Below are 8,943 nucleotides of genomic sequence, written 5' to 3'. Positions count from 1 at the left end.
TTCTGGGGTCTCTCACCCCTGAAAACCCCAGGCAACATGGCTCCAACCTTGCCCTGAACTTCAGTTCTGCAGCCATGATTTCTCCTGCTTTCCAGATAGCTTTATCTTCCCGTGACCCCTTCTCCCCTGTGTTCCTGCTTCTTCATGTCTGGGAAGGGCAGCCGGGGACCAGAGAGAGAACAAAGGCAGGTTTTACAGCACGCAACACCAGAGCTTTGAAAAGAATGTCTGTCTCTGCGGCTCACCTGCTCCCTCTCCCCCGGCCTGCCTCCCCCCCCCCTCCATTCATCACCCCGCTTCCCTTTGGGAGCAAGCCCCACAAATTCCTCGCATTGTCTCCTGAGGAGTGACTTCCCCTTCCTGATATCTCGGTGCTGGCTGACATCCAAAGGGTCTCACCCGATCCAAGCAGGTTCCTCAAGACATATTTTCAAACAAAGGCTGATCCTTCTTTCAGGGGAGTTCAGATGCCAGCTGTTGAGACAATCACACCTGGAGAAAATAGCACCGTCACTAAGTGCAGTGAGAATAAACCAGTTCTCCAAATGCGGTTGCCCCCACTGACAGCAGCATCATGGGGCAACCTATTAGAAACACAAATACAATGGGGGGGGGGAATGCAGACCTATGAAATGAGAACCTCGGAATGGGCAGTCCAGCGATCTGTTGTTGTTGTTGTTGTTGTTGTTTTTTGTTTGTTTGTTTTCTGAAGCTGGAAACAGGGAGAGACAGTCAGACAGACTCCCGCATGTGCCCGACCGGGATCCACCCGGCACGCCCACCAGGGGGCGATGCTCTGCCCCTCCGGGGCGTCGCTCTGCTGTGACCAGAGCCACTCTAGCGCCTGGGGCAGAGGCCAAGGAGCCATCCCCAGCGCCCGGGCCATCTTTGCTCCAATGGAGCCTTGGCTGCGGGAGGGGAAGAGAGAGACAGAGAGGAAGGAGGGGGTGGGGGTGGAGAAGCAAGTGGGCGCTTCTCCTGTGTGCCCTGGCCGGGAATCGAACCCAGGTCCCCCACACGCCAGGCCGACACTCTACCGCTGAGCCAACCGGCCAGGGCGCGATCTGTTTTTGAACAAGCTTTGGGAATAGATTGATGCCGACTGAAATACAAGAGTCGTGGATCGCTCTAGGGATGAGCAGCGCATCTGCCTCAATGAGGAGTTATACAGCATCCAGCACAGTGCCTGGTTTACAGCAAAGCTCCCATAGTGCTCCTTAAATAAATGAGGAGAGGAAGCACTGACTGCCCAGCTCTCTGATCCCATAGGAAGAGGAAGAGGAAACAGAATATGAAACACAATTTCTGCTCTTGTGACCTGAACCCAGGAACAATGAAAAACCAATGCATGAACTTGAGGTCTTATCAACCAGTCAACCTAAAACTATTTACCTTGTGTTTTTAATGATGCAGATGAGAACATGGAAGCAGCACAACTTGACTGAGGTGTGAAGGAGCAGAGCTGACCCAGGACCCAGCGCGGCAGGAATCCTGACCCCCAGTGTCCCGGGATTTCCTGGTCCACACCCCCTCTGTAGGGGAGGTTGGCCGGTTTACTGGTTCAGACCTCAAATCTATCGGGGCTCAAAGGGCGAGTCAGTGTGGGCGGGAGCAGTTGGAGGTGGCCATGCCAACGACGGGGAACTCACGCTGGGCTTCTTTTCAGAACAAAGAAAGATCTGGATGAGCAGAGATTTATGGGATTTTCTTTTCCGGTTTTAGTAACATTCCAAAGCTTGGAGAGAAAACACAGCGTGCTTTTATTTAGTGGACTTAAGTTCTGTTTGCCCACAGAAGGGAGCTAGATGTGAACAGTCAAGCGAAGATGCAGGACAGGTCCCAAGGTCTAGCGTGAAATTGTGGCTGGGTCTTGTGTGCAGCCCCTGGTCAGGTGGGCTGGTAAAGGTGCCTGGTCTCTTCCAGCCCCAGCATGCCCGTCAAGGGTGGTGAGGCTGAAGTCCTTTCCCTTCATCTTGATGCCACCCTGGGTTTTCTCATTTCTCTCTTCTCGGGTGTGTCTGTTCTTCTTCTCTGGCCCACCCTTCTTGGTAAATTCAGCACCAACAACAAAGTCTGATGATTTCTTTGAATCAGAGTTTCCCCCACCCACATGTCTGTGTCACTGCCAGCAAAAGGTCCTCTCAGTAGTCATAACCTTGGAGTCCTTGTGGTCTGGATGAAGGAGAGTGGGAGGTGTGAAGAAAAGCCAAGTGAAACCTTGACAACTTCCCTTCAAAGAAAGTAGGCTGGAGCCCAGGGGAAGTACGAAGGAAAGAATGGTAAATTCACTAATTTTGAAAAGAATAATCTTCAACTTACAGCATTTTGGAAGCAGTAGAACCTATGAGTGATATTTATCATAAAACCTCTAGCAGTAAAGTCACATGACATGAAGGAAGGAAGGAAGGGAGGGAGGGAGGGAGGGAGGAAGGAAGGAAGGAAGGAAGGAAGGAAGGAAGGAAGGAAGGAAGGAAGGAAGGAAGGAAGGAAGGAAGGAAAAGAAAGGGCATGTAGAGCTTTTCAAGAACTTAAAGTGTGAAACACCCATGAATGAGTTGAAAGTTGTCTTTCAACAGTATTATAGTTTGGTAAGATCTAGGAAACCCCATCTGATTGTCAATAAGTGGTATTATTAGAATCTTTGTTAAACTGAAGATAAATACTGTATTTTTAGCTACTGAAGTGATAACCTAATCTATTCTGCGAAAGAAAAGGTTAACTAATTGGGAGTCACTACAAATCATCTAGAATTTCAGTTGATCTTGTTTGTTAAAAAGATCAGCTGCTTCATCCCAGATTTATGTCTGCAGGGAAGGGTCGGGGATGTAGAAGTGATTTTCTGTGAAGCAGAAAATCAATAATTTAATAACAGAGCTTCTGCAGGGGCTAAAAAAACTGTTCTGAGTCATACCACAGAACAAGCCCAAGCAATTACACTGGTCACATGGCAAGTAAATACTTGTATATTCCAACTTCAGCAAGTACAGTTTTACTGTCTAGTTTTGCAACTGGAAATCTACATATCCTTAATAGTTAAGCAGCAATGTACTTATGTTGAAAAACCACCATTTCTTTTATCTAATTCTTTTAAGGTGAGCTCACTCTGCCTCTTGTACACATTTTAAGCAATTCCTGGAAAGATGTCAACATCCCAATAATGTAACTGCCAGGGGGCTGGTGTGCAAACTGGTGTCCCTGACTCAAGTAATCTGAAACAAACCTTAACATCACCCCAAACTTAGGAAGCATAATTCTCATCCTGAAGAATGACCTGAAGTTACATATCTCTCTTCTTTGAGTAACAGTCAAATCAGTTACTCAATGGCTGAGTGCTTCATATAGCTACATATATACACACACATATACATTATTTATACATTGAAATATACATGTATGTATGCAAAGATACATAATTTTTATAATTTTTAAATAACATATTAAGTAGACATTCTCAAGCAAGACTCTAAGTAAAGAATCTAAGTGCTGTGTTGAGCTTCATCTATTAATGCTGGTTGCTAAAATAATTTTTTTAAAAATTGAACATTAACTCTACAAATACCAGGTTGCCTCTGTCCCCATTTGTTAAGGAAGAATTGTAGTTTAGGGAATCAAAAAATCCACAAATTATCAATCACTGTTACCATATAAGGAGGATACTGCACAGGAAGCCTACTGTGATTTAGCTTGAGATGACAGTGGAATTTATTTGGATTTTTAAGTCAACATAGAAAAGAAGAATTTGTTCTGAAATTGAATGAATCATCTTGGAGCGAGTGTCAGTGACCGTATGTTTGGAAATTCTTTGTGAGATAAAAGTTTCCTATTGTTCCTAGGTGGGCTTAGTGTAGTTAATAATGGTGGATGCCAACTGTTTATTGATGTGTATATATAAAGCATCAAGATCAGACTGGCTGGTGCCAAGAGTAGAGACACTGGTTTCCAGTGTTGAGGGGGCTTAAAGCATGCTGGGGTAGGACTGCATGGTTTCCCCTCCATGCTTAAGGCAGTTGTGTGTTAGTCCCATTTCCCTGCACAGCTTCATGTCTACCTACACCCTCAGGAAAGAGACACTTCCATTATCCATTCAAGTCTCAACTAAGCACAAGATAATGATCAGGCTTAAGGACCCTCCAGGGCAATGCCTCTCCTATTCTTCCCTCTACAGCTAAGTCAACCCTCAGCAGCACTCAACCAAAGGGGGGCATGGAAAGTAGGAGAAAGAGCATCCATGACAGAGCTTGAGCTATAAGGAAGCACTGAGCAGTGAGCTATGAGGAACTAAGCACGTCCAAATGAAAGTTCAAAAAAGATTGTTAGGAATTCTGACCAGTATGTATTCAGCTATGTGCTATGTAACTAAGACTCTCAATTATCCAGGTGTCTTTGCCCATCTTCAGCATGAAGAGCTCAGGGATTACAAATAACTAACTCCCACTGATCCCAAATGATTGAGAAAGCATTCTAGCTAACTGTGAATTCATTTCAATAGCTATCTACTCAGCTCTACTGGTCTCATTATTTGTGTTCATGTCTGACTTCCCTAACTGTCCTATGAACTCATTTCCCTTACGAGCGGGCACTCAATGTTTAACATTGGGAGACATTTAACAAATTTGTAGTAAATGAATGTTAATTTTTTTTCCTTTTCTACAGAAATATAAGGCATTAAACAATATACTCTCTGTATAGTTAATCATGCACTGAAAAGTTTCTATTCTATGGAAGTTATTTGTGTTAGAGGCTGGTAAGTTTTTAAAAAGCAACAAAACTGTTTTGAGTCTAGACATGATCATCACTAGCATTTTCCAATGTGTTTAATATGCACCATCTCACTGAGCCCTCACAGTGACTCCAAAGGGAAGACGTGATTTATCTTACACATGTGCACATGGAGGCTCAGGAGGTGAAGCAAATTACCTGAGTTCACATTACTTAGAGAGAAGCAGAGTGAGGATTCAAATCCAGGTCTTCTGATTCTAAATCCCATATACCATTATTTCTTCTCACTTAACATCCTTAAGTACAGAAGACACCAATATTAGAAAAAAGGAGTTGACTAAAATCAATTTTCATCTCAGAGCACATTGTGGAAGCTGCTATCAACCAATTCCATACGCGGACATGTCCACTGACTTTTTCTCTCCTTTCCTTTTCTGTTCTCACCTCTTCCCTCTTCTCCTCCTCTCCCCTCCCCTCTCCTATGTCCTTCTGCCATCAGCACCCTTCTCTGACATATATCAACCAGTAGACCACAGAAGGAGAAACATTTATGTCATGGGACATAAATGTCATTTAGATTTGTGATAAGTGATCGTTTCCTTGTGTCCAACATTGAAACACACTCATTTTCAAGTGTTATCACAGAATTTGCAGTGGTTTTTTGGTAAACAGTATCGACGACCTGAAAGCATACTTGAGAACAGGACTGAATACCAGTTCGTAAAACTGAACCGAATTCAGGGCAATGTTCCTGATGTTGGTTGCCACCCGTCAACCAAACTACAAGGTTGAGGGAAGCGAGGTGGGACTTGGGCCTGTGGTCACTGTGCCACTCACCCTAGAGGACACATTCCCGAGTTTCTTCTTCTACCAAGTGCAGATCAGACTTCTCTGATCCAATCTACCAGGCCCTAAAATGTCTGGTGCTCTGTTACTTAAAAGAAAATGCTTATTATTATTATTATTATTATTTGCCAAGGGGAAGAAATTATGGCTCCTGAGCCAACTGTTTATTCAGTTGAGAGTTAGAAAATCCAGGCCTCAGAGGAGAGAAATCTTGTTCTCGCTAAGGGAATGGGTAGTATCTTCAAAAAATAAAATGTTGCAATGCTTACATCACAGATTCAAGTATAATCTTTTCCTTTAACTTCCCGAGCTCTACCCTACATCACCATTAGTCTAATTGGAGCTCATCTATCCAGTGGGTCTGATTCTGCATGTTTTACATTTGACAGTACATTTATTTTTAAGTGTTCCTCAAGAAATCCTTACCTTTCAGCAACCATGATGGTTAGAGAAGTGGTAGACGCCTAGAAAAGGGTTATCTCTAGTTCTATTTGACTGAAATATTATTTGAAAAATAAGTCCAGTTGGTTACCTGTGTGAGACCCAGAAATTGATTCTTAGTAAGGAAATAGAATGCATAGGAAGACTAAAAGATCCGATAGTCCCTGGTTCCAAACAAGTAACAACAGTTAGGTGGGTGACGTCTGAACAGAAGAAAAGTCTCCCTGGCTGGTTGGCTCAGTGGTAGAGCGTCGGCCTGGAGTGCAGGAGTCCCGGGTTCGATTCCCGGCCAGGGCACACAGGAGAAGTGCCCATCTGCTTCTCCTCCCTTCCTCTCTGTCTCTCTCTTCCCCTCCTGCAACCAGGGCTCCATTGGAGCAAAAGATGGCCTGGGCGCTGGGGATGGCTCCTTGGCCTCTGCCCCAGGCGCTAGAGTGGCTCTGGTCGCGACAGAGCGACGCCCCGGAGGGGCAGAGCATCGGCCCCTGGTGGGCAGAGCATCGGCCCCTGGTGGGCGTGCCAGGTGGATCCCGTTCGGGCGCATGCAGGAGTCTGTCTGACTGCCTCCCGTTTCCAGCTTCAGAAAAAAAAAAATACAAAAAAAAAATAAAAGAAGAAAAGTCAAATAACAACATAAGGGTCAAATAACAAGAACACCAACATAATGAAAAATGACCTAGACAGAACATCCATTCAGGACAGAGAAAATAGACCAGTACAGGTTTATGCTGAAGGGCTGTAAGAACACCACATACTGTTTACATGGCGGTGAGACATACGTTCTGGGTTCAGTGACTGAACCTGCTACTCGACCTATAGGGGGCGCTATACACTATTGCTTTACTACAGCTACTAACCGGGGAAATAGCTAAATTCATTACCTGATCCTCCTTCATTACAAGCCACCATCCCAATAAGACCAAAAAAAAAGGTTTTCCTTTTAGTACATTTGTTCTTCTTTACATGTGATGACAGAAAGAAGCAAAAGTTCGTCCTGTGTCCTGCTTTAACGGCAGATGGTAAAATAGGCAGTTTCCACATGGTTGGTTGACAACGGGCCATATGGGTCCTGTGACATCGCCCCGCTCCAGAAACAGGAAGGGAGAAGCCACCCTGCCTCCTTACAGCTGCGATGGCGGTAATGGGAGTGGCCGCTGCCCCGGCCTCGGGTACTGCCGGCTCTCAACCTGCTCTTCTCTCTCAGCTTACCCCTGTCTTCCTTCCAGAAGTTTAGACGGAAGGAATGTGTTTACTTTTCAGACTAGGACCCTGAGCCTGAAACGTGATTGGCTGCCCTCTGTAGTACAGAAATTTGGGCCAAACAAGGCCTATCCAGAGAGAAATGAATGACTTTTAATAACTAAACAACATGGACGGTAGGTTGTGAATGCTAACATCCTAGAATGTTTTCAAGTAACTTCAAGACCTTTCTCTGCTGGAAGACGGACTACCTTGGCTATTTATGAGATCCAATTGTAAGTAGAAACTACTCTCAAAAGAAAAAAAAAACAACAAAACTACAGCTGTCCATAGTCCAAAACCATGGAAACCAGCTCTCCCTGCAAACAATGAGCCTGCTTCCAGCCAAGGCAGCAAGAAATTCTCATTTCTCATGATTTTCTTCCAAATCCCAAACAGCAAATGCCTTTAAAACGCACAAAAGAGCAAGGAGCCTACTGAATTGGCAATTATTCCTGTTCCTTTTTAGTAAAGGAGGGGAAGGCATAAAAAAGAAACCCTGTGTTTTGCTACTTTGAAGCTTCCAAAGACAAGAGGGCCTTGGGACAAGTTAACCCTCAGCGTGGAGAAGTGCTGGGAGCTTCAGGGAGAGAGTGATTTTGCATTTTTACGGCCAAGGTATGTTTTCTTTTTCAGCAAAGACCTTGTTCCAGGGAGAAACTGAAATGTACGAGTTCCAGAATGAATCCCGGAGAAACCACACTGCTTTTCGACATGGTCATAGTCAGCACATAGTTTCCCGGTAATAAACCACCCTCCCCCTCACTCTCCCAACCCAGCCAGTTTGCAGTCTAATGTCCAAACACACTCTTGCAACAAAAAGCGAAAGCCTATCTAAGTTGGAATTTTAAATACGTACCCAGACGCAGGTCGTGTTATCGGTATCATCCTACAAGGCCTGACCTGTTCAACCAGAGGCTGACCCAGACAAAAATGTGAGTCAGTTGAGGTCCTGTGCGGGTGGAGGTTGCCCGTCACCTGGCCTCCCATGTCTCCAGGCCCAAGGCAGTGTTTTCATTGACCAGTTTTTTCTTTTGACATGGGACAGTTGGCTGATATACACAGCCACGTCAGCTCAGCGGGTTCCAGCACAAGACAGCTTGGACAATTCCATTGCCCTGGGGTGTGTCAGGTGACCCCTACAGTGCTCCTGGAAGATCCTGACTTCTGCTGTCCTAGTGACGCTGTCCCTCCATGGCCTCCAGAACTAAGAGCTCTGGTCTGTTCACGGCTGGGTCCCAGGTCCTCAGTTCAGTGCCTGGCACACAGCAGACACTCAGTACACGTTTTATTTTTATTTTTTTATTTTTTTGCAGTAGACACAGAGAGGGAGACAGAGAGAGGGACAGACAGGAAGGGAGAGAGATGAGAAGCATCAATTCTTCATTGTGACATCTTAGCTGTTCATTGATTGCTTACTCATATGTGTCTTGACGGGGAGGGGGGGGCTATAGCAGAGTGAGTGACCCCTTGCTCAGACCAGCAACCTTGGGCTCAAGTCAAGCCAGTAACCTTGGACTTTAAGCCTTCAACCTTTGGGCTCTAGCCAGCGACCATGGGGTCATGTCTATGATCCCATGCTCAAGCCAGTGACCTTGCACTCAAGCTGGTGAGCCCGCGCTCAAGTCAGCGACCTTGGGGTTTCGAACCTGGGTCCTCTGCATCCCAGGTCAATGCTCTATCCACTGCACCATCTCC

General features: G+C 45.4%; 1 long non-coding RNA gene across 1 annotated transcript; it reads right to left on the bottom strand.

Moving 5' to 3' along the window:
* Positions 1–357: 357 nt before the first annotated feature.
* Positions 358–8,233, bottom strand: LOC136397149 (uncharacterized). The gene is made up of 3 exons (XR_010749846.1): positions 8,105–8,233; positions 1,393–2,246; positions 358–492 (listed from the first exon to the last, which is right to left on the bottom strand). It is a non-coding gene; the product is annotated as an uncharacterized lncRNA (long non-coding RNA).
* Between the last annotated feature and the right edge of the window lie 710 nt (positions 8,234–8,943).

Source organism: Saccopteryx leptura, chromosome 3 (genome assembly GCF_036850995.1).
Source record: "Saccopteryx leptura isolate mSacLep1 chromosome 3, mSacLep1_pri_phased_curated, whole genome shotgun sequence".
NCBI lineage: Eukaryota > Metazoa > Chordata > Mammalia > Chiroptera > Emballonuridae > Saccopteryx > Saccopteryx leptura.
The sequence above is the reverse complement of the archived record's forward strand: the minus strand, read 5'-3'. Positions and strand labels throughout refer to the sequence as shown.